The 22,127-nt window shown below is 36.5% G+C and overlaps 1 protein-coding gene across 10 annotated transcripts in view; it reads left to right on the top strand.

Moving 5' to 3' along the window:
- The window catches only part of tenm3 (teneurin transmembrane protein 3), a 588,369-nt gene that overhangs the window by 137,078 nt on the left and 429,164 nt on the right, over positions 1 to 22,127 (top strand). For all 10 annotated transcript variants that reach the window (XM_081610716.1, XM_081610715.1, XM_081610730.1 and 7 more), the window contains one exon: positions 15,999 to 16,108. The gene's annotated coding sequence lies outside the window, so the exon portion shown is untranslated. The remainder of the gene's footprint in view (positions 1 to 15,998; positions 16,109 to 22,127) is intronic.

Below are 22,127 nucleotides of genomic sequence, written 5' to 3'. Positions count from 1 at the left end.
GAAGCCATGTAGCGATAGCAAGCTAAACTACTACTAACCCTACACACACCACAAACTCTAACACACTTATAGTCTAAAAAAGCCATCGAAACACTCAGTAAAATCCCCAGCATCGCTGCACCCTAGTCTCTTGCCGTATCCAAATCCCCCCCCCTCGTCTCTTTCTGCGTGTCTCCGTTCTACCTAGCAACAGACCGTCAACACATTTTCATTGGTTGTTTCGAAATGTGGTACATTTAGACCCCACAAAATAAGGCGGAAATCATCAATCTTATTTCTGGCTTTATTTTGAAGTAAATAACAACAAAACCAATATAAAAACACCACTTTTATAAAGTTTGAAGTCCGTGCTGTCCAACAGAGTCAAAATGAAAACTCTGTATGCCGTCTGTTATTACAAAGCCTTATTAATGCGTCACATGCTTGTACGCCGGGTGGCGAGTAGCAACTACATAGGGTTAAAGCTGTTATAGTAAATATACATTGTCACAATTAATTTGAGTGAATCGGACTAAAGATCACTAGTAGTTTGGCTAACAACGGTAGATTATACACACATGTAATAAGTGCTAATGTTATATTTATTTTCATGAATTCCTGAAGGTAACATTATTTATTTTGAGTAATAGAAACATGAAGTGCAGCAGACCTGAGGTTAATAAAAACCATTTGACAAAGGTTCACAAAACGGAATAAATTACAAGGGAATAAATTACAAGGTTTGCATCAGATTAAAAAAAGCATCACACTTTCACTGTCCCTGACAAATATTAGATATAACAAAGACCCATGACAGTTTGTCACTACAATTTGCACTTTCTTACTCCCCACTTAGCTCAGTTCACGACTTCTTAACTTATCCATGCATAAAATATCCATCTTGACACAACTGATTTTAGCTACTCTACAAAAGATGCTCTTTTACATGATTTCCATGGAACAGTGATTGGTCTACACTGCTGTGTGTGTACACAACAAGCCTGGCTGCTGGTGAATAATTCAAACAAAATCCAGTGTTGGGGACAACGTAGCATTCTGGTTCGTGTGTACTTTTTGGCCCCAAGGCAAGGGATCCGTTTAATACTCTGCTGCTGTGCAAGAATTGTCATTTTCGGTATGAATTACACTGTTGAGCCACGGACACTGTGTTGAGCCGCTTTTGGAAACAAAAGTGCAAGACTTTGGGGGCATGTTTTTGGCAAAATGTGAGTGCTGAACTCTTTCCATCTGGGTCTGCTCAAAAAAATGGTATTGTAGGCTATCCACTTTATGCAAATACACAGACACTTTCTTTCTCTCTCTCACACACACACACACACACACACAGACCTCCTGCTGTTACCATAGATCGGATTAGCCACCTTACCCCTTTTTTTCTGTCTTCCATCCTGTTAGCTCCCTCTTTTTGTTTTTTTCCTCACCCAATCATTCTGTTTTTCCTTCCTGCACAATTTGCGATAGATTCACATTTGTTTCTATTTCTGCTTTAACATATATGCAAACCTATTCCTACTCCCCCCAATGCTCTCTCCAGGGTGCCACCGTAACTCAGTAGGATAGGAGCGTTACCCTTGCTCTGCACCCCTCTTTGACCACACCCCCTCTCTCTTCCGGTTTTCCCTCCAATTAAAACCTTGCAGGACTATCCCTCCAATACCCAAAAGCTCTACACCTGCACGATGCTCCACTCACTTGGCCAATCAGAATTGCTGCTCTTTACATATCAGCAGGGGGTGTAAAGCTCCTCAGCAACACTGACTGGGGGGGTTGATGGGTGTTTTGGGGTTGGGGGGATGGGTACTGTAGTAAAAATGGTGACCTAGATTTTTCTCCTCTTTTTTTTTTTCCAAACTCCCCCACCCGTCTCTTTTCTCATTGAGCAGAAGAAACATTTTGGGGAAAAAATCGGCATGACTCTGTTCTAAGTTTCATCCAGGTTATATTTGGCTAATGGGATCCAAATGGGGTTTGATGAGGTGAAGAACGTACAGTCTTGCAGTCCTAGTTTTTCATCAATTTTAAAACGGAGTCAGAACACACAGTCTGGTTCTTCCAAATTCAACTGGACGAGTTTAAAAAAAATCCTTAATGAGAGTTAACTGCAAAAATTACATCTTCAGGGAATTTTGACATTACTGACATTGAATCACTACCAACATAATTTTTTTCAATACCTCTGACTCTGAATTGAAACTTAAAAAAAAACATGAACATTGATTGGAGAGTTTGCGAAAATATGACAAAGAGCTCAAAAGCGAAAAAGGTAGAAATGTGTCTGAGTCAGTGTTGTTGTTCTACTCAGGAAATTTAAATTTGTACACAGCTTGCTACTGAATTGTAGTTGGTTTTTCAGTGTTTTCTTATAATAATTTGCCTCTGACTTACTTATATTGTTTCTTACTTTGGGAACATGTATCAATGCCACCTTGGCACCAACATTGCACTGAAAAACAATGATGGAAATCATCTAATAAATAAAACTGAAAGCTTTTCTTGGAGTCGTCAGGGTCTGTTAGAGTGTTTTATTTCCCTCCCTGTTTTCTCCAAGGTATTGGAGGTGTTAAATATGGCAGGGGAAAACGGCAAAACAAAATTGCCTTGTGATCCTTTATGGAGCCAACAAAAAAAAGAAGATTAGAAAAACAACTTATGAAAACAGGAAAAAGCTTTCAATTTACCTGGAAGATTACAACATTATGGCCACAAGTAAATACTTTTGTAAATTGCTTTACTGTTAAAGTAAGAAAACTGACTAATAAGTCGAGAGACGCAGAGAGTGAGGGAGGGGAGAGAGAGAGAGAGAGTAAAGGCTTATGGTAACGGCTTAAAACTGAACCTTTTATGTCATTATTTAAACATATAAATTGGTTTTCAGAATTTTAACCCACTTGGATTAAGATTTCAGTACTCTGCCCCGTTTTTCATCGTAAGACAGCAGTCATTGAATAAAGGAACGCATTTCATACTTTAGATAAATTTATGCAAGCAGCTTTTAATCAGCTACCGTTTATACATTTGTTCCTCAAATCATTGCATGTATTGACACAAAAATAAATAAAAGGGCAAGTTAAAAACAAAGTGTTTTTTTATTTATTTTTTGTTCACATTGGGTGAAAAAAGAGACTTACAGCTACGATTTAAATGGACAGAGTATAATGAGCCAAGCTCCCCTAATGGCTACCAAGCACCTTGTTCACTTCTGATGGACAATGCCAAACACAGAAATGCGTTTGATCTAGTTCAAATGTATACTCAGTGGTTAACACGTGTTGATGTCTTCTTTTGAGCCGTAGCTAATTCAAACTCGCCACAGTGGCAGTTTCCTTTTAGGCGGCGCAGGGATTGGTGGCTTTGATGTGAATCTGAAATGAGAAGCTTTTGGGATGTGGCATACAGTGCCCAGAGAGGTGCCTGCAAGCCTGGCTGAGAATCATGCCCCTGGACTCAGAAGCTACTTTTGGTAATTACACAGTATCTCAACATGGCTTTATGCCGCAAAACCAAGAAAGGTGTCATTAAAACTTCTTGGATTTTGGAAAAGAAGAAATGGACTGCTTTTATGTTGTTCACAAAAAAGCATGCTTCGCTGATAAATAGACAATTACTCCAGTCCCAAAGTGGCAGCTTGGCAATAGATAGATGACTGAAAACAGTTCTGTTTTTGATGTGGCTCAAATAGCAAGCAATTGTTAAGAAGAGCTCTGCTTTCTTTGACAATAATTCCTGCCAACATTTTCAATAAAACCCAGTACAAGTCCATATGGCACACAGAGAAACAGCTTGATTTTAGAGGAGACTGACAGTTTTGATGTTAATACAAAGCAAAGCCTGTGATTTATAAACACAATGGGCCACTAGGTGCCAGGAAATCAAGTGCAGTTAAAAGGTTCCACTGAAACACATTGATTTAAAACCTAATTAAGCTTCAACCAAAGCAATTTTTGGACAAGTTTGAGCTTTGATAGGACAGTAACATGTCTTAGATGGTCTCAACACAAACATGTCAAGGTAGAAATACTGGACCTCACATCAATATTAGTTTTTTTTTTTTTTTTTTTTGGACAGGCGAAAATGTGGTTGATTTTTGATGATCTTTATTTGAGAGACGGTTCTTTATTGGCATGTAGCAACGGAAAGTTGTAGAAAAAAAAGTTTTTATAGCTAGCATTATCATTGTTCATAAAGTAAGACAGAAATCTTGGAGGATTTAAATAATTTAGGTCTGTTTCAGGTCAATATATTGTAAGTATATATAGTGTATAGCAGCAAAATATCTAATAAATATAAATGGTAAATATAGCATTGAAAAATCCCTTTATTCTTCTGGAGATTTGTTTTACAATACTTTAGTTAATAGTTAATATCAACCTGCTGGCTCTAGTCACACCAGCAAAGAGAAGTGGTGGTAATTTAATGGGAGATTTTGATTATGAGAATCCACTTCTGTGTCACCTTTTAGTCAAAATGACATATAACACACATACTTTGGTGTCATTGTTTGGTCTGCAGACATTATCCTGATGGCGCACTAACGGCACTCGTTCATAGTGAAAATACATGATTTTAATTTCTTCCATATTTGTCCCAGTGAGTGACGTGAGAAAAGCAGCGATGTTTATGCCTCTTGACTTTTCAAAGGTTAGAAGCAGAATAGCACCTGCTTTTGAATTTCTTTTCTGCTGGCATTCTTAATAGAATCAATGGCAGCTCAAGTGCAGTGAAAGGCACTTGGTGGAGGATTTCGTCACAATTAAACCTGCGTGAGCAGCAGAGAGGGAAGGGAAAGAAGTAGGAGCTCCAGTCAGTGTTGTGCTAAATCAGGCAAAGCTGGCCACCCAGAGCTCAGATATTTCAAAACTAAATATTTACAGGCGTCTTTCTGCACTTTCAGCTGATAGCTAAAATTTTAAAACCCGCTGTGAATAAAGCTGCCATGTTCTACTAAGACAATTTGAATTACATGTAGACTCTACAGGAGAGGTGAGCTGTTTTTTACCCTAAAGGCCACATTTTCCAAGTGTATTGGTTAATAACCTGTAGATATAAGATTGATCATCTTCTGCGAGCGCTCGACGTTGCAGCTCAACAATAAAACCGACTATAAGAGGTAAATCTTTATAACATATCCCATTGGGATCCCTTCATTTAGAGCTCTGTCGTGGCATTGAAATGTTGCACATGCAACTCTTAGATGTCCGGGAAAAACCCAGACATTTAAGAGCAGTGGTCAAAAATAAAAAAAATTGATTCTGATTATTTTTTATCCGTGTGCTTGGAAGAAAAAATATATTTTTTCTTCCAATTCCGTGAAAAAATGAAAACTTTACTCACACTAGAAGCAATAAAACACCACATTTTGTACACAAGTAAAGATAAAAAACAAATTAAAGCTGCATTTTAAATGCAAATCAATTTCATAAAACATTTAAATGAAAGATTTTTGAAAAAATATAATGAAACAATAAAATCCACTGCAAAAACTCCACCTTGGCCAGATTTTAGGATACACATATTTTTCTTTTTCTCCTTTGTGTCTCTGCAGAAACCTTGGCTTCAAAATTTAAGATAATTTTAAGGTGTCAAGATGATAAGTCACTGCTCTGATATTCATGCAAGAAAATTATTACATTTTTTAAGTTCTTTGCTCATTTGGATTATTTAAAAATATATTTTAACTGAAAGGTTAGGAAAAAAGATGCATTTATTATTAATATTCATGTTTTTCTATGCATCCTCTATAAGCTACATTTTAATTAATTGGCCCATCAATACATGGCATTTAAAATGTTATAGCAGCACCTTTCTGCTGTCTGGATTTTTATCATAATCATTCCAAGGTTTTGTCAACATGAGGTTTTGCATTTGATGAAAATACTTGGAGAACTCTTCGCATGATTGGCTATAACAAGGTTTTCTCTCTCTGAAAAGCCAGGCATTTTTTAAAATATTGCTTTCTTTCACACTGAGTTTTGTTCCCCTCTTCTGAAATGGATTAGTTAAAGTGGAAAAAATAAAAAATAAAAATCTCAGGGACAGATTTCTCAGAACTTCAGCAACATAAACCTGAATACAATTTACAGCTGAAAGTGACTATAGATGTTTGTTTCTGGATGAGAAATACTTTTCTTTCCATTAAATTGAGATTTCTGAAATCCGTCAGCCTCCTTGGGTATTGCATTTGAAATATTTAGCGTGATTAAGCTATTACCTCTGCGGGATCTTTATCTGTGACATTTCTACCATGCAGCATGTTTAGATGCACAGAGTACTGTGTTGCTTTCTGCACCTGCATGGACATTAGATGGGATCACATTTCTAAATCAATGTTTTCATGTAGTCCTCCATTAACACATGCATTATGGTGTTATTTCCCTCCTCTAAACTCCACAGGATGGCAACCTAGCACTGCATTATTAGCGTAACCTTGATGCCGAGGCTCATGAATGATTCGGGATGAGATTTTCTCTCTGAGCTCTAAGTTAGTCTTTGAGAAGAAACATAATGTCTCCAATGCATGCTAATTAATGGGCTGCAGTCAGTGTTTGCCATTTCCAGATGCAGGGAAAACGGAAAAGGCGCTGATTGTCCAAAACTCGGGAGTTAAAATAAAAAATAAAAAAATGAAATAGTGACAAGAGTAAGTGATTGTGCTAATCCTTCATAATTTAAACTTTTTGCAGGAAATTTAATCTGGAAAAAAATGGAGTATTCCAGTTTAAAAATCCAGACTACTTTATTCTGCCATGTTTAATTTCTGGGTGGAGTTTGCATGTTTCTCCCCAGTGCTGCCAGCCCAGTGTGACCCTGAAGGGAATTAATCGGGTATAGAAAATGGCTGGGTGAATGAATTTTTTCCTCCCCACATGAACTCTTAGCCAGCATGAAGCAAGCTGGTCACTGAGAGGATCCGCGCACCACGCTTAAGTCTAAAGGTCCTTTTTTTTTTCCTCCTCGGACTAATCCGTTTCATGTCTACAGACTTTGACTGCCAGTAGCAGTAAGCAGGGAGGCTGAGATGGAGACGTGGAGGCTGTACACGTTTCTTATATATCGTACAACAGAGAGGTTGTACAAATAAAATACTCATGGGAAATAAATAATAGAAAGATCAATGGTGAGTTTGTCTGACAAGAGAGTGTAAAATGAGCTGCTGTGCTCGCTGGGGGAGATTAAGCAGTGACTCTAAAATCATTTCTCTCATCATAGGTGGTTTAATGGTAGTTCTGGAGAAGGTGTCTTTCAGCCATTTCCTCTCTTTGGTCTGGGCTTTTCATCTGAAATCCATTTCTCTTGCACTGACAGCAGACTTCTGTTCACTTCTTCTCTGCTCTAACGCGTCTTCTGCCTTACGTCCCATAATAATCGAGAATCTGAGTTGATGTTTAGACTTGGGAACAGAAATCACTTCACCTTTCCAGGTCATTCTCATTACATAAGGCGTGATCTGCAAAACCAATATATATATATAATCTTAAAAAATAAATAAAAATCAAAGTATCAGAAAAATGGAAAGAGGAAGAAGGGATGGAGAGAGAAAATCCAACTAAAATTTTATTTGAAGACACTGCTACATTTTAAATACATTCTATTTATGTTTCTCTCCTTTTATTCTTCTTGCTTTTCTTAAATCTCTTAACTGTTGAATTTGACATTTACAGTAATACTAACACCTGCTGTAACGGCTGGTAATCATTTCTCTCTGTCATAAAGTTTGTTTTATTTTTTGGCATTCATCATCACAGCTGTCTTGGATCAGTTTTGGACTTTCCATTATAATCAAATATTGGCATAAATTATATTTTATGATCAGGATGTTAATGATTTTCTCATCTGATGCACAAAGAAACTATGATGTTCTCAGATACTGTTATTGAAATAAAAAAGAAACGCAATAAGGATGCAGAAGACAGGGTTCACCTTGGATATATAAATACACACAGGACAAAAAAAATCATGCATGTTGAGCCTCATTCCAAAAGGTAATTTAATATTTCCAAATTTGAGAAGTTCTGTGGTTACGTCCTACTGTAATAAATTATTTTACTAATCACAAATAAGTTTTGTAATCTATCAATAATGAGTTCTTTGCCTTTAAACTGAATTATCTCTATATGAAAGACATCTATTATATATTATAAACAAAAGTAAATCACTTATTAAATTGCATTTTTATTAACAGAGAAATTTGAAATAAGGCCGGAAAAGAAAAGACCTAAATAAGATTTTATATTTATCAATAGTCTCTTAGAAACAAACAAAAATAGTTTTACATTTTGTAAATGCAGATCTGAAAAGGTTATAAAAAAAAAATAAGGATGACCAAGATTTAGGACCCGTCTTGAACCATCAGCAAAAGCGCAATTTGGTCCGAATTCAAGCTGTTCCACCAGCCACAGAACCCACTGGGTCTCTGCAGGTGTGCCCCGGTCTCTGGGCTTGGCTGACGGAGAGATATCGGCACAAACAGCTGTTCAGATCGCTCTGCAGTTCACTTAGAAGCAGGTCCAGGTCTCCCATAGATAACTTAATTAGCTTAAAATGAAGGATTCTGCATGGTGTTTATGGAGGGAGAACAAAACTGAGATTTATAAAATGATCTATTAAATAATTACTATTTATATTTGACAACTCAAAATCATGTCCAAGATGGAGAAGTAGGAAGTAATAATCTAATAATTTTACCCCAACAGATTTCAATCAAAATGATCCGACATTAGTCAGTATATTTACACATTATTGTTAAATAAATGCATAACTGTTTTTTTTTTTCAGTTACAAAAAATAAAACATCTTATGTTTTGGAGATATGCAAATGCGTACGAATAAATGCATTTTCATATTGTCCTCACATGTTCATACATAAAACACAAAACAATTTACTGTAACATAAAAAGGTTTTCCTACAAATAATTCTATTTCTGCAGCTGATAAATTACCATTTGAAATGTTGTCTTGATTTGCACATTTCAGCATTTCAACAGGATGCTGATCCTGTTTCACAGATTTATTACAAAACCAGAAAGAGATCAAAACTCACAATTAGTTAAATTGTATGAAAACTTAAAACTGTAAGGGGATTCTTTCTGTCAAATTTCAGACAAATATTTCCTGCATTTTTAAAAGAAACAGGTTGTGATCTGCTTTATAAGTTAAATTTGCTGTTTTGTGTTTACCATTTTCTAAACATTTTTAAGCGTTTGGCTTCAAGCATTTAAATCAAGAATACTTCATTAACCCCACAGGGAAACTAAATGCTGCTACAACTCATACTGTAAAGGTTTCTCTGAAGCATTGTTGCAGATGGCAATGGCTGTGTGCAGGAAGGCTCTCCTCTAGCAGTCTGTTCTGCAGCAGCTCTGAAGACGCTTCTGTTTGAAAACCGTCTGCTGCTGTGTGACGGCATCATGTGGAGGATGCTCAGGGTTGTCCAACACATTTTTTACTTTACTATTATACTTATTCGTTGTTTCTGACCGCGCTGCGTGTTTCTGCAGATTGCAGTAGGACCACCGGGTGCAGCCAGAGGAGCTTGATTTTTACCGCCAGGACTAACATCCGGTTGTTGATCACAAGACTCGTGCCTTAAATGAATGAATGTATTTTATTATTTCTAGAGGGAAATTCACATTTATCCAAATAGAGAGGAGCCTGAGGCAGCAGCATGGGGGGGTCGCGGCCCGGTGGGGTCGCAGCCCGGTGGGGTCGCAGTCTAGCGGGGTCACAGTCTAACGGGGTCACAGTCCCTAAATTGATTCATTCAATCATAAGAAAAAAAGTGCTTCTATTGCAGTTTTTCAAAATATACTAATTTTGATAGTTGATAAACCACTTCATCCTGCTGCAAAAGTTTTATATAGAAAAATGTGAGTTTATTTAAAATGTGTCTGTTTCCATTAAGCAAATTTATAATATGTGAGATTTGCTCCATTATATGGTCAATGGAACCACAGCTTTGTGACAGTTTCAACAAATTTGTAAAATGAATACTTTTTAAATAAAAGTTACCTTTAACATGTTTGACTGATATCCAGACAAGTTTTTTTTTTATTGCAGGACTAAATTCCTCTTGTATTTTTGAGAAATGTCAGGATGCATCTTCATCACTTCAGATTCAGATCTGCTGAAAACAGACAGGACAGCAAGATGCATCTGTTTGAACGACGCTAAGAAAACTGAAGTAACCTCATGAAAATCAGAACATTCAAACTCCCCGACTAAAGTCAACTCCAGTAAATCTGTCGCCCTGCTTTTCTAAAGGTGGCCCTGCTGCAGTCACACTCAAATTCTCAGCCATTATGGTCAATTTCGGAGAGCTGCTCTGCAGCCATTATCGGCTTTCCTCATAAGCAACTATTTGTGCATCACTGATGTTGAGCAAGCTGCCAATGATGTGTAAAGCATTTAATTTTGAAATGAAGATTTAATAAAAACAATAATGATGATGATAATGATAATAAGTAGTTGAAAGATGTTCACAACTGGCAAATGTTAATTAGCCTGCAGCAGATTTAAATGGGCCTACAAATTAACGAGGCCATTTGGATTTGTTTCTGGACACAAAGATTTTAAAGAGGGGGATTTCTGACAGAGGTGAATGTGACGTCTCGTATTTGGAGAGAATGGTCTGACAGAAATGTTTGAGAAAAGGGTCTAGGTTAAACACACATGCACACACGCGCAGATAGATGGAAAGAGATGGAGGAAGCATCAAATTAAGAGACTTTGACATCACCTCTCAGAGGACAAGATGAGACACAGACACACAGGAAACAATCATTGTTGATTGGCTCATTTGGATCCCACACTCACATACACACAAACGCACTCTCACATAGATGTTGTAACAGCAGCCAATCACAACAGAGGAGGCTGCTCTCCTGATGTAATTTACATAATGATAAAATCACTATCTTAAATGAGCTGCCCTCCAAAACTACTGATGATATTGCACCCCCACCAACGCTTCCATGCACACACACTTTGGCAGAGGCAATGACAAGGAGGTGAAAGTGATAGTCACGCATTCAACCTCTCTCTAATGTGTGTCTTTGCACAAGCATTCATTTTTATTTTTGGAGAGTTTCTGGGGCCAGTGACACGCTCCAGTGAAGTGTCAACAAGTGTGAAAAAAATATATATATTCAGATTGGAAAAAGAGTGAGAAAAGAAATGACACGTAGAAAACACACAAAAAAACTAGGACACCGAGGAAGAAGGATGACCGAAAGGACTTGAAGGAATTTCTGGAAGAACCGAATAAAAGTTGTGACAAAAAGGGCATGGAAGAGGAAAAAAAACACAAGCAGCAGACCAACATTTATCTGTATCTGTGTGAGGGCACAATAGACCAAGGTTTTTGCGTTTATAAACGAACAAGAGCGGAGATCTTTGCACAGTTATTCAGCTGCATCTCACTGTTGTACATTCACACTGTGGAAAAGCTTGAATCACTGCGTTATGTTGCTATTACGGGTCACTGAGAAGACCTCTGGTACTCTGGGTAAGTTCTAGAGAGTTGTTGTAAGAAGGGACACATATTTCTTGTTTACATCTTAGACCAGTGGCCACACTGAGATATGGCTAAAGATGACATTTTTTGACAACTCCTGAAAGGATTTCTGACTTTCTGTTGTCACAAACAATAAACATCTGTCTCTAAAAGAATGCATATTGAAATTAGCAACCAATCCAAGTACCTTGCAACCTTAGTTTTTCTTTTACAACAAATACATATTTTTTTACTTTTGTTTTCTCATGACGTTAGTCTGTATATTTTTTAAAGTATCCTTCTTTTTATATATTTACATTCTTCTCTTTTTTACTCTTGTTTTTATGTCTTGTTTTTGCCATTTTCCTCTGTTTTTCCACCACATACTCATGTTCCCTCGTCTTTCACTCAGCTCATTTGTCCCACTCTCATTCTTTGTGCTTTGCTTGACCTTTGTAGGAACATCCATCTTCACCAGTCTTGATATTTCCAAAAAAACATCACTTTCTTTGGGTGAACTTCACGCATACATCAGCAGGAGTGACATGCAAAATATTCAAGCATAGAGTCGTCTATATATCAGTGGGAACACTGTAGACTAAATAAGCCAACACACTGTAAACTTAAACAAGATCCAATCTGTACTGACATATACGTCTTGTGATTGAAAAACAGATATCTTGATTATCACATGAGATTTGGGTTTGCACAGTGATGCTTGTCAACAAAAGAAGTAGGAAAAGGGGCATATGCCTCCTTTAAACTGGACTAGGAGAACACTGTGACATTAAAGTCTCTGTAGGGTCTTGAGAGGTTGTGTTTGGATATCTGAAACCAGTGGGTTTCCCTTTATATGTAATCAAGCATGAAACATCCCTAGAAAAAGAAGGTCTTGGTGGTTTATTACTCTGGTAGCAGCAGGTAGATCTTCATCGTGCCCACTCTGGCAAGATGTTTTCTAGGCAGGTCATGACCCACCGCAGCTTTGGCATTGCCCCAAAAATATCACCAAACAGCTCTGATAAATAATCCTCTGTCTCCACATTAGTAGAAACAATGCAAAGCTCAGGCATCCTGCATGTTGATATCAGTGTAACTGTCATTGGAACAGGACTTTCCAGCTGGGGAGAAGCGCACACACCTCCAAATTGAGCAAAATCTTAGATTGGCTTGTTGCTTGGGGATGCTGGAAGTTTTGTGTTTTTCAGGGAGAAGTTCCAGAAAGTCTTTAATCAGTGGAAAAAAGAAATCACTGATATTGTGACAGCAGAATATATGCACCTTATGCCAGGAATTGTGCATAAATGGTTAATGCACAGTTGGAGCTTCAACAACATGGATATTACATTGCAATGCTGGTGGAAGGTTAGGAAATCTAAGTTGCAAGTTAAAAGATTTTTTTTTCACTTTTATTTTTATGGGAAAATATTTGAATTGTCAGCATATTTTGACTCTGGAATTTCATTCCTACCTCTTTGTGCAAAAAATACGAAAAAAACAAATATAAAACCAGCTACTAGAATTTTAAAATACAAGGTATCATTTATACTGAATCACTGTTTGATATGTGTGACAGCCATATTGGGGTTGAGTTTGGAGTTGATGGAAAAACTGTTCTTAAAGTTAGATTTTCAAAATGAATGAACAAAAATTCACATGGACAAACTTATTCAATAACCGGAATAAATGCATATAAAACAGGAAATGCACATTTTAAAATGTGTACTTAAAAAAAACATATAAAACAAAATACTACGCCAGTCAGATAAACATATTTGACAGAGCATTGCATCATGGCCAACCTTCCTGATTTTTAATTGGAAAAAAGAAAGAAAAACTATTAAAAATCAGAAAATCATTTTTAAAGTACTCCTCATTTAGGCTGATCATAATTTTTGAAATGGGTTTATTTTACATGTCCTCGTTCCTCTGTATCTGTTTGTGATGATAGGGATTTGTAGTGCAAAGACTGCCGCATGTTAACTGGCATATCTGTTAGGCTCAGATGCAGTTTACAGTGCAGATCACCTGTCACCCAGCGGACGGTTCCAGTGTCCGGGGAGGAAGGATCAGAGAGCACTTGGCGATGTGAGGGGAGCGGCTGGAGCCTCTCTGCTCCCTGCTCAGTCACAGCTCAAGGCTGCTGGAGAAATGCAGGAGAATTGCCCTTCTATGCTGAAAGAGCTTCATCAGCCATCTGCACAGCCTGATGACACCATGTCTGCAAGCGCAGTCTAGTGCCATGAAATCATACTTTTGTTCCTTACAGCTGCATGATAATGTTCAGAATTTTGGCGTCTTTACTGATTGTCCCGAAATTATATTTTGACATTTTTGTATAATGTTAATAAAAAAGACACAGGTGTGCCTGTCATGTTTTATTTTAGGATTTATTTTTAAAGAATTCTGAAATATTCTAGGAAAAATTGTAAAAAGCAACTATAATTGTAATATTTAATTATTATGGAAAACTTTATGTAATAAAACTGTAGTTTTTCAGAGCACTGGTATACCTTGAAATTGGTAACCCATTAATATCTAACTGACTAACAATTGTGAAAGTTTAATCTGTGAAAAATACTTAGTCAAAAAGTTTACATCAGCATTTTGGGTTGTACTTCTTCAGTTCCTCTCGTTCCAGTAGCTGGGTAAAAACTGCATCAAGCTCATCTATGGTTTTGACATGGAAAGATGGGTTGTTCTTTAACCCAACAAGATTAATTAAGTGTTTTAAATAATTTACTTTTGAGCTGCATCGCTAAAATTGTGGACTTGTATGCGAAATGCCTGATTTAAGCTTTTTTCTTAATCTTTTCAGTTAGACGCTTTAACGTAGTGGTGTTTCAGTCCAACATGCTTCAGAGAGCTGAACGCCATATTAAATAGAAATGGAAAACAAAAGTGAAGACAAAAAAGATGTCAAAGAGTTGAAATGGAAACATGACTTTGGAGAACTGGAGGCATTGCAAATCCTTTAGTCAGCATCAATAAACACACTGACTAAATGAAGGTTTGGTGAAGGAGATGTATCTGCTAAAATAAAATTCATATAATCAATAAAACAAAGACCTTGTCCCAAATGGCTTTAAATAACAACTGTAAGGTACCCTGCACATCTAGCACAATAAAACATTTTAGAGAAGGTCACTGCTCACACTCTTCACACACTGGTACAAATACAAGAATAGCATCACAAAAAATATTTTACAAACAGTTTAACAGATGCGAATCGGTTTGATGAATCAATCAGTATCTAGAAATAGTACAGGTTTAGCACATGACAATATGAAGTTTAGTGAGACAAACTTTTGCTGCAGTAACTAATTTGCAAAAATCTTTGGCAATTATCACCAGAATTGCAGAATTATGAGTCAGAGTGACTAAGGTTTTCCCAGAGGAGAGGATAAATTATCTGAAGGAAAGGAACAGAACTGGTACAAGGACCGGAGTGGTTGGTAATGACAAGATGAAATGGTAAATTAACCAGAATGTACTGAACTGCAGTCATCAATGAAATTACCTTGAAAATACTTTTCACTAAAGATACTGTAAAACACACACACACACACACACACACACACACACACACACACACACACACACACACGCACGCACGCACGCACGCACGCACGCACCCACACACACACACACACACACACACACAGTTTGAGTGCATTGTGGGAAAGACCCATCGGTGACCCAGAAGAGTGAAGTGAAACTCTGTCAAGATCTCGACAGATGTGTATGTGTGTGTGGGTGTGTGTAATCCAAACCTGCAGACACAGGTTAAAAGGGAATATCATGCAAAATGTACTTTTTTGAGCTCTATGTCATCCCACAATGTTATTCTCTCATCAAACATGTACCCAAAGTGTTTGATTTCTTTTTCATTCATTTTTGATAAATCTTTGAATCTCCCATGACTGCCATCAGGGATGCCTAAATACCTTCTCATGCAATGCGGCGAATATTTCAATGTATTTATTTTGAATCACTGAACTCAATTTGGTCCAATTATTAGTACTCCTAATGAACCCTTTACTATAAATGCTACTGGAGCATTTGTTGTTTTTTGTTCTTGTTTTTTATTTCACAGATGCTCATTTCTGCTGGCTTCCAGCCACCAGGCAGGAAAAGGATCAGAAAGTAAAAAAGGTTTCCCAGACATAAAAGGAGCCTTCTGTTTCTACCTTCTCAGTGCCAACAGTTTTGCCTGCATTTGTTAATATAGACATATAATAATAATAATAATAATAATAATGCAGATGCATTTCATACATATATTTAATAGCTGGAAAAATCACCTTTTTGGCAGCAATGTCTTCAAGTTATTTGCTGTGTGACTTTATCAATCTCTCAAATCATTACAGAGGAAGTTTGGTCAACTTTTCTTTGCACCACTGCCCCGTTTATTAATCCATGCGAGCTCAGAAAGTTGTCATCAGCAGTATTTTTGCTGATATTTGTGGAAATATTTTATGCTAAGAAGGGCTTTTATTTTGTGTTCCAGAATTGCCTTATCCAAACTGCCACTCCACCGCTCCCTGACGAAGTAGAAAAGCGACACTCGTAACGCTGGAAGATGCCAACGTAAATTGCAGAAGAAATAGAAATACAAAGGTATGTGTTGGTAGATACGTTTTATGAAGAGCAAGTGAACATATGGTTCTAAATGTCAAAAACAATGATGTCTTTTAAGTTTAAGTAATCTACAAACAACCAACAGTGTTTATTTAGCCTCTTATTATTCCTTTGTGTGTAACAGAAATCATTTAGCATAAAGTTCACACTAAAAACAGCAAATTAAGTTCATAGACATTAAAATGACTTGATTCACATGTCAGCATTTAACATTTTAAGTTGAGTAAAGAGCTGTTGTGGTGGCAAACTTCATGCGCTTATCATGTATTCTGACTCGTTGATCTTGTTGGTTTTCTTTTGTCAGACATGTTTCTAAATATGGTGAAAGTTTCAAGAGTTTCATTCACACATGTTTGTTTTGCAGTTTCTCTTTTTATTTTATTTATTACTTTTCAGGAATTGTGCGTGAAAGCATCTCGTGAAGCATTTTTCATCACAACCGCTTTCAAAAAGCACAAGACTGATTCTTTACTCCCATTATTAATTAGACAACATGATCAAACAAACACCTTCACACTCTCACCATCTCTGCTTAATTAAAGGCAACATGTGAACGTGAATATATTGACATATGGAGACGTCAGAGATGAAGTTCATGTCCTGAAATCTCAGTTTGTTTCTGCTGGTTGAAAAAAAAGTCCCTCTAAAGAACAAACAGAAACTGTGCAGTTAGAAAAGAAAGCTTAATCTCACAATCTGGGTTCTCAACAATTTAATTAATCCACGTAATTCTGCTGTCAGCGACCCTTCACCCGGACTCTGTGAATGACGTTTTATCTTTTTTAGAGAGAAATTTGCCACCATCAAGTCTTTTCTACCCACTCTGGTCCCAGATCCCTTCGGCTCACACTTTGAACTGGTCACTGTCTGCTTTGTGAGAGAAATACGTCTCATTTGTGTTTCCCTTTAACACTATTCTGTCACCAAGGTTTTAAGGGCATTATAAATACCATTGGGTCATGTAAGATTTACTTAATTAACACATTCTTACGTCTGGCTGTCTGCTTCCTGCTGCCAGGCATGCTGTGACGCAACCTCTGATCACGAACAATTTAGATTTTTCCATTTTTTCTAGTTTAAGACCTAATTTTTAAACTCCCAACCTAAACCTTTCAGTTCTAAGTTTTAAATCTCCGCCTGGATATTTTTGCTTATTTTAATTGTGCAAAGTTCTTTAAATCTCCTGAGGGTAAATATATTTATCAATAACAACCAGAACTTTCAATATCTACTAGTTATTTTCACAGTTTAACGTCTATTAAAACAGTGCCTCTCAGATTAATTGAAATTACCGTAATAACCAGATATTGACTGGAAAGTGCAAGGTCTCCTTTTCCAGAAATTTTTCACATAGCTCAAAGTGTTGCGGAATTACGGTACTGCAAATTTCTCTGCATTGTTGGCGACACGTTTGGCCCCATTCAAGTTTGTGTTGTAATGATCAAATGGCAAAAAGTGGCAATCAAATGGCAAAAAGTTTAAAGATAGTAAATATTTAGCTGAGTGCTGTTTGTGTGCAGCATCCTGTGTGTCTCTGGCTTTAATGCACAACGCTTCCATCATGGCCGCTGACCATGGTGGAAAACTTGATTTTTGCTGTTACTTCTCCAGACGAATCTAGAGTTTGTCCAAAAATATTTTTTTAACAGCTGCATCTAACTCCCCAAAAGGCCCATTAACCTCTAGAACCCTTAAAAATGGTTTTGTAATCCAGCACAGTTTTAGACCAGTCTATCAGTTAGATTCAATGTCAGCATCATGATGCGTAAAATCCCCATCGTCTAAGAACAAACTGCAGGTGTGCCTTGCTGTATTTTTAAATGCAAACTTCAAGTCACTTTCAGTGAGTTGTCAGGAGAGGAGAAGTGCTTTGATCAGACACATCTGCAAGCACCAGCTCACAGCTTTGATATTCAATGCTACATCTAGCACCCATCTTTTTTTACTTCTGACTATGAACAGGGAGTTTCACACGCGACTGTCCATTTTCATCCAGAGGTGCAACGAGCTACCGGTTGCTATCAGAGCAAAGGTTTCAATCTCCACATTTATAAATCTATTTAAAAGAACTTAGCTGTTAAAAACCTTCTCTCTGTTAGCACTCACCCCTTACAAAATGATCACTCTCTGTACTACTAGGCTATGCTTTATTACACTGGGAAAAACTTCCAAGTACTAAAGAAAATGTAAAAAATTAATAGCAAGTGGGTTGAGCATCAAAAATTGTACTCAAGTAAGAGGAGTTCAGCTAAGTAAATATGTCTTACTTGACATATTTGGTAAAAAGATACTCAGTCAAAACATAAATCATTTAACATTTAAAACTGAAACGGGCCTCCCTCTCACACACAAGATGTGATGCTGCCTCTGCCCCTCATGCAAATAATTAATTCTAGTTTACAGCAGAAACGTGTTTTGCATTAATTGAAATAATGACTTGACAATCTAATTATTACAGTAATTTGAAGGTTTATTTCTCAAATATTATATTGGACACAACTGGATTTATTACAAAAAAAAGATGCGTCTTGTGACATGGTGCAAAGAAATGTGCTGTGTGTGATATATGCAAAAGTAAAATAAAACTATAAATAATGAGCTGCGTTCTGTCTTATGAAAGGAATGTGTTGTTCTTCTTTCTTGGGTTTTATTTGTACAGATGCTTCTGCTGCATAGCCTGCAGGATTTCCCTGTATTTATAGAGCTGGTGTGGTTCAGAGAGACGGAGCCTTTTTAATGTTAGGCTGTTCTTGAGAAAATAGTTGTATTTCACCGCAATGTGTTAATGGTACATTTTAAGTTTATGTAGAAAGTAAAAAGAAGAAGAAAAAAAAACTCTTATTTTATTTGCGTTTATAGCTCTTAACAAGAATATTTGGCTCAGATTCCATATTTGTAAAAAAATAAAATAAAATCAGCTCAATAAGAAAAATAACTAAAACTTTACCACAAAACTTCAGATCAGTGCATCTCTATTTTAAAGCAAATAAAAGTAACAAATCCTAACTGGGAGGGTTTGAAATGTTACAAAATGCTCCATTGTTTTGCATTCCTGCACTGAGAGGCACTGAGAGAACTTCCTGTTGTAGCGACTCCCTCCACACAGACTTAGCTCCAGAATAAAACCCCAGTGATTCACAGATGACGACAGAGTAATCCGCAGAGCAATCAGCAGAAAACCCTCCTCCCATTACCTGGCTTTCATCAAGAAATGTGAAAAATGTTTAATCTACCGCCAGTTGGCTTTGCTATATTTAGAGGCTAATTGCAACTAGCAGTTAATCGTAGTATCATAATGTGATTAATTCCTGGAGATGCCTTTGGCAGGTGATATGAGAACAGAACTTTGTTATGGAGATATTTTTATTGAACAAAGTGAGCTGCGTAAATGTGTGTTACTCTAAGAACAGATGCAATCATAAAACAATAATCAATTATTGGTGTTAATGTGGGTTGATTTCATGTTTTTTATTCTGAAATGAAACAGCTGCGTCTCAAATAATAATTAAACATGTCAAAGGAGATTCAGTTTTGTCAGAAATGGCATATAAAAAATAACATAAAGCTTTCTTAAAAATCAGAGCAATAATCCAGTTACACCAGTCCAGCATGACTGTATTTTAATAATTATCTCCAAAGTCTTTGACTATTACTTTAAATCTAAATATGCCAGGAATATGTATAATTTTTGACTTGGCTGTACTTTTTCTTTTTTTTTTATTTTGAATGTATAAATTTTCTCTTTTTAGTTTAATGACAAGGTGAGTGAGATGGCAAAAAACAAGCAACTGTATTAGAATGTTCTTCTTTTAAAGGTATTTTTATTGGTAAGAAAAATATAAATATTTTGATATTACCATGTTGATATTGTCAAAATTTTAATTTCTTAAAAGAAGGACTCATGATGATGATGCGACATGCCTTCCTGCTGTTTTATTCTCATCTCGTCTTCATTTATCAGCCACTGCGTTGCAGTTAGTGAGGATATTAACCTATACAAGTAGTACTGATTGATATGTTGTCATTAACAGTAAAAAGTTCTCATTCCTCATTTTGCCATTTTACTGCTTATTAAATGATTGATCAGACGTTTTGGTTTATCAATCTGTTCTGCTTTTGTGGATGTATTCATTTAAAGTGTCACAATTCTGGTGTCATTCTTCATACGTTTATTTAGGACGTGCATTAATTTTACTTTGCGTTATTACATGTAATTAGTTTGAGTCGCACCTATAAATCAATTCTTCTGCAAATCGAGACATGATGAGTGGGTTTTAATTACAGTTTTATTGGTTTAACTGGATGGTGTAAGCTCTGCATCGTCCTGCGTCAGCAATATCAGATCTGCTGCTCATGTCTAACCTAGAAACTCTCCAGATAAGGCGACTCTCTGACAATAAAATATTCATTTACAGCAGATGCACTCAAAACCTTATTGTTGTGACGAGGTGATTGTAACCACACAAGCCTTTTGTTGGTTTATTGAGCCGTCACACCGATATAAATCAGCGATAAATCAGTCTGTGATTGGATCATTGTATCCTTGACAGATGAAGAATCTCTTATGGGATTCCTGCTTTAGCCTATGAATGGCACAGAAACATTAAAACATAAAGAACAACTTGTTTCTATCAATGTTGTTTTATGCACTGATTCATACACTCCTGCCTTTCAAGGGGGTTTTCATTGAAATGTTCAGATTTTTGATAGATATTCACATTTTTATCTTTTAATAAAGTACTAATGAGTAAATTTAAAGTAAAAGATAAAGTAACACAAATCTGATTTGGTCCTTTTTTAATATTACATTTCTGTTTTTAAATGTATTTTAGGATGAATGGATGGATGACTGAATACATTTTTAATTTTCAAATATAATTTTTTTTTCCGTTAGCATTTTAATAAATTAAAATACAAATAATTAAAACTTTTTTTGTATTACTTTAAAGTGCTGACACTGTTAATGCATTTTTAATATTCTTTTCTGAATAGTTATGACCTTTGAACCCCTGTCAACGAGCAAACCATGTTATTTTCTGTAAGCAGAATTAAATCAAAATATTAAATAAATCCCTTCTGTTCTGCTGTCGACTTCATAGCCGTTAAACCTGGAACCAGTTAAAATCATTGACAGTTTTCTTCTGTCCATCTGGCCAATTGTTGAATTGTTAAAAGCCTTTATGTGGATCGGCACCAAAGGGGTAAAGTTGTAATTGTTACATTTTAATAGTAATAAAAATGTTCTAAATGAAAATACTAAATAATACAAATGTAGCCTGGATTTTTATTTTGCCCATTTTACTCTGATTTCAGTTTAACCATTTGTCTAATACATATTTAGGTATTTAAAGTATTGCATGTTGAAAACCGTCCCCTGTTTTTCACTAATATACTCTATTTTGGTGGATTCAAAGCACTCAAATGGTGAATTCAAGTGATGATTTCTAAAGGGAAAAATATTTTTTGGACATTATAAACACGCTTGAGACTTTCAGGTGTTCTTAACACATTATCAGACCTGAGAAAATGTGATTAAATGCCTAATCTATTACTGAAATGCTTGTGATGTTCTTTGTTTGGAATCCATGTGGAATAAGTCCCCCAGCTCGCTCCCTCCCTCCCTCTCCACCCCGTTGGTGCCGCTCCGCTCAGACTGGCTGGTCTTGGCTTTGGGGCTGAGCTCACCGGTGGTGTGGTTTTCAAATCCGTGTGCAAAATAGTACCAGGGTGTATGACATCCTCACAGGCATTCTGCAGACAGTGATGTCAAATTCTCTGTCTGACTGTTTTGACAAACTATTCCCACATCACACAAACAATCTTCAGCCGGAGGATGACGACAATTTCCCATAAATAATTAACGGCACAAACCAAAACACTGTCAAAAAAAAAAGAGCTATTTTAAAACCTGGATGAAGCTTGGAGGAAAAAGTTCACCAGAGTCTCTGTGGAGCCTCTCATTCTAAATATGCTGCTGCAGTAACCTGTGCATGGCAGA

Source organism: Poecilia reticulata, chromosome 1 (assembly GCF_904066995.2).
Source record: "Poecilia reticulata chromosome 1, P_reticulata-male-v2, whole genome shotgun sequence".
NCBI classification, from domain to species: Eukaryota; Metazoa; Chordata; class Actinopteri; order Cyprinodontiformes; family Poeciliidae; genus Poecilia; species Poecilia reticulata.
This window is presented reverse-complemented; position numbering and strand designations above follow the sequence as displayed.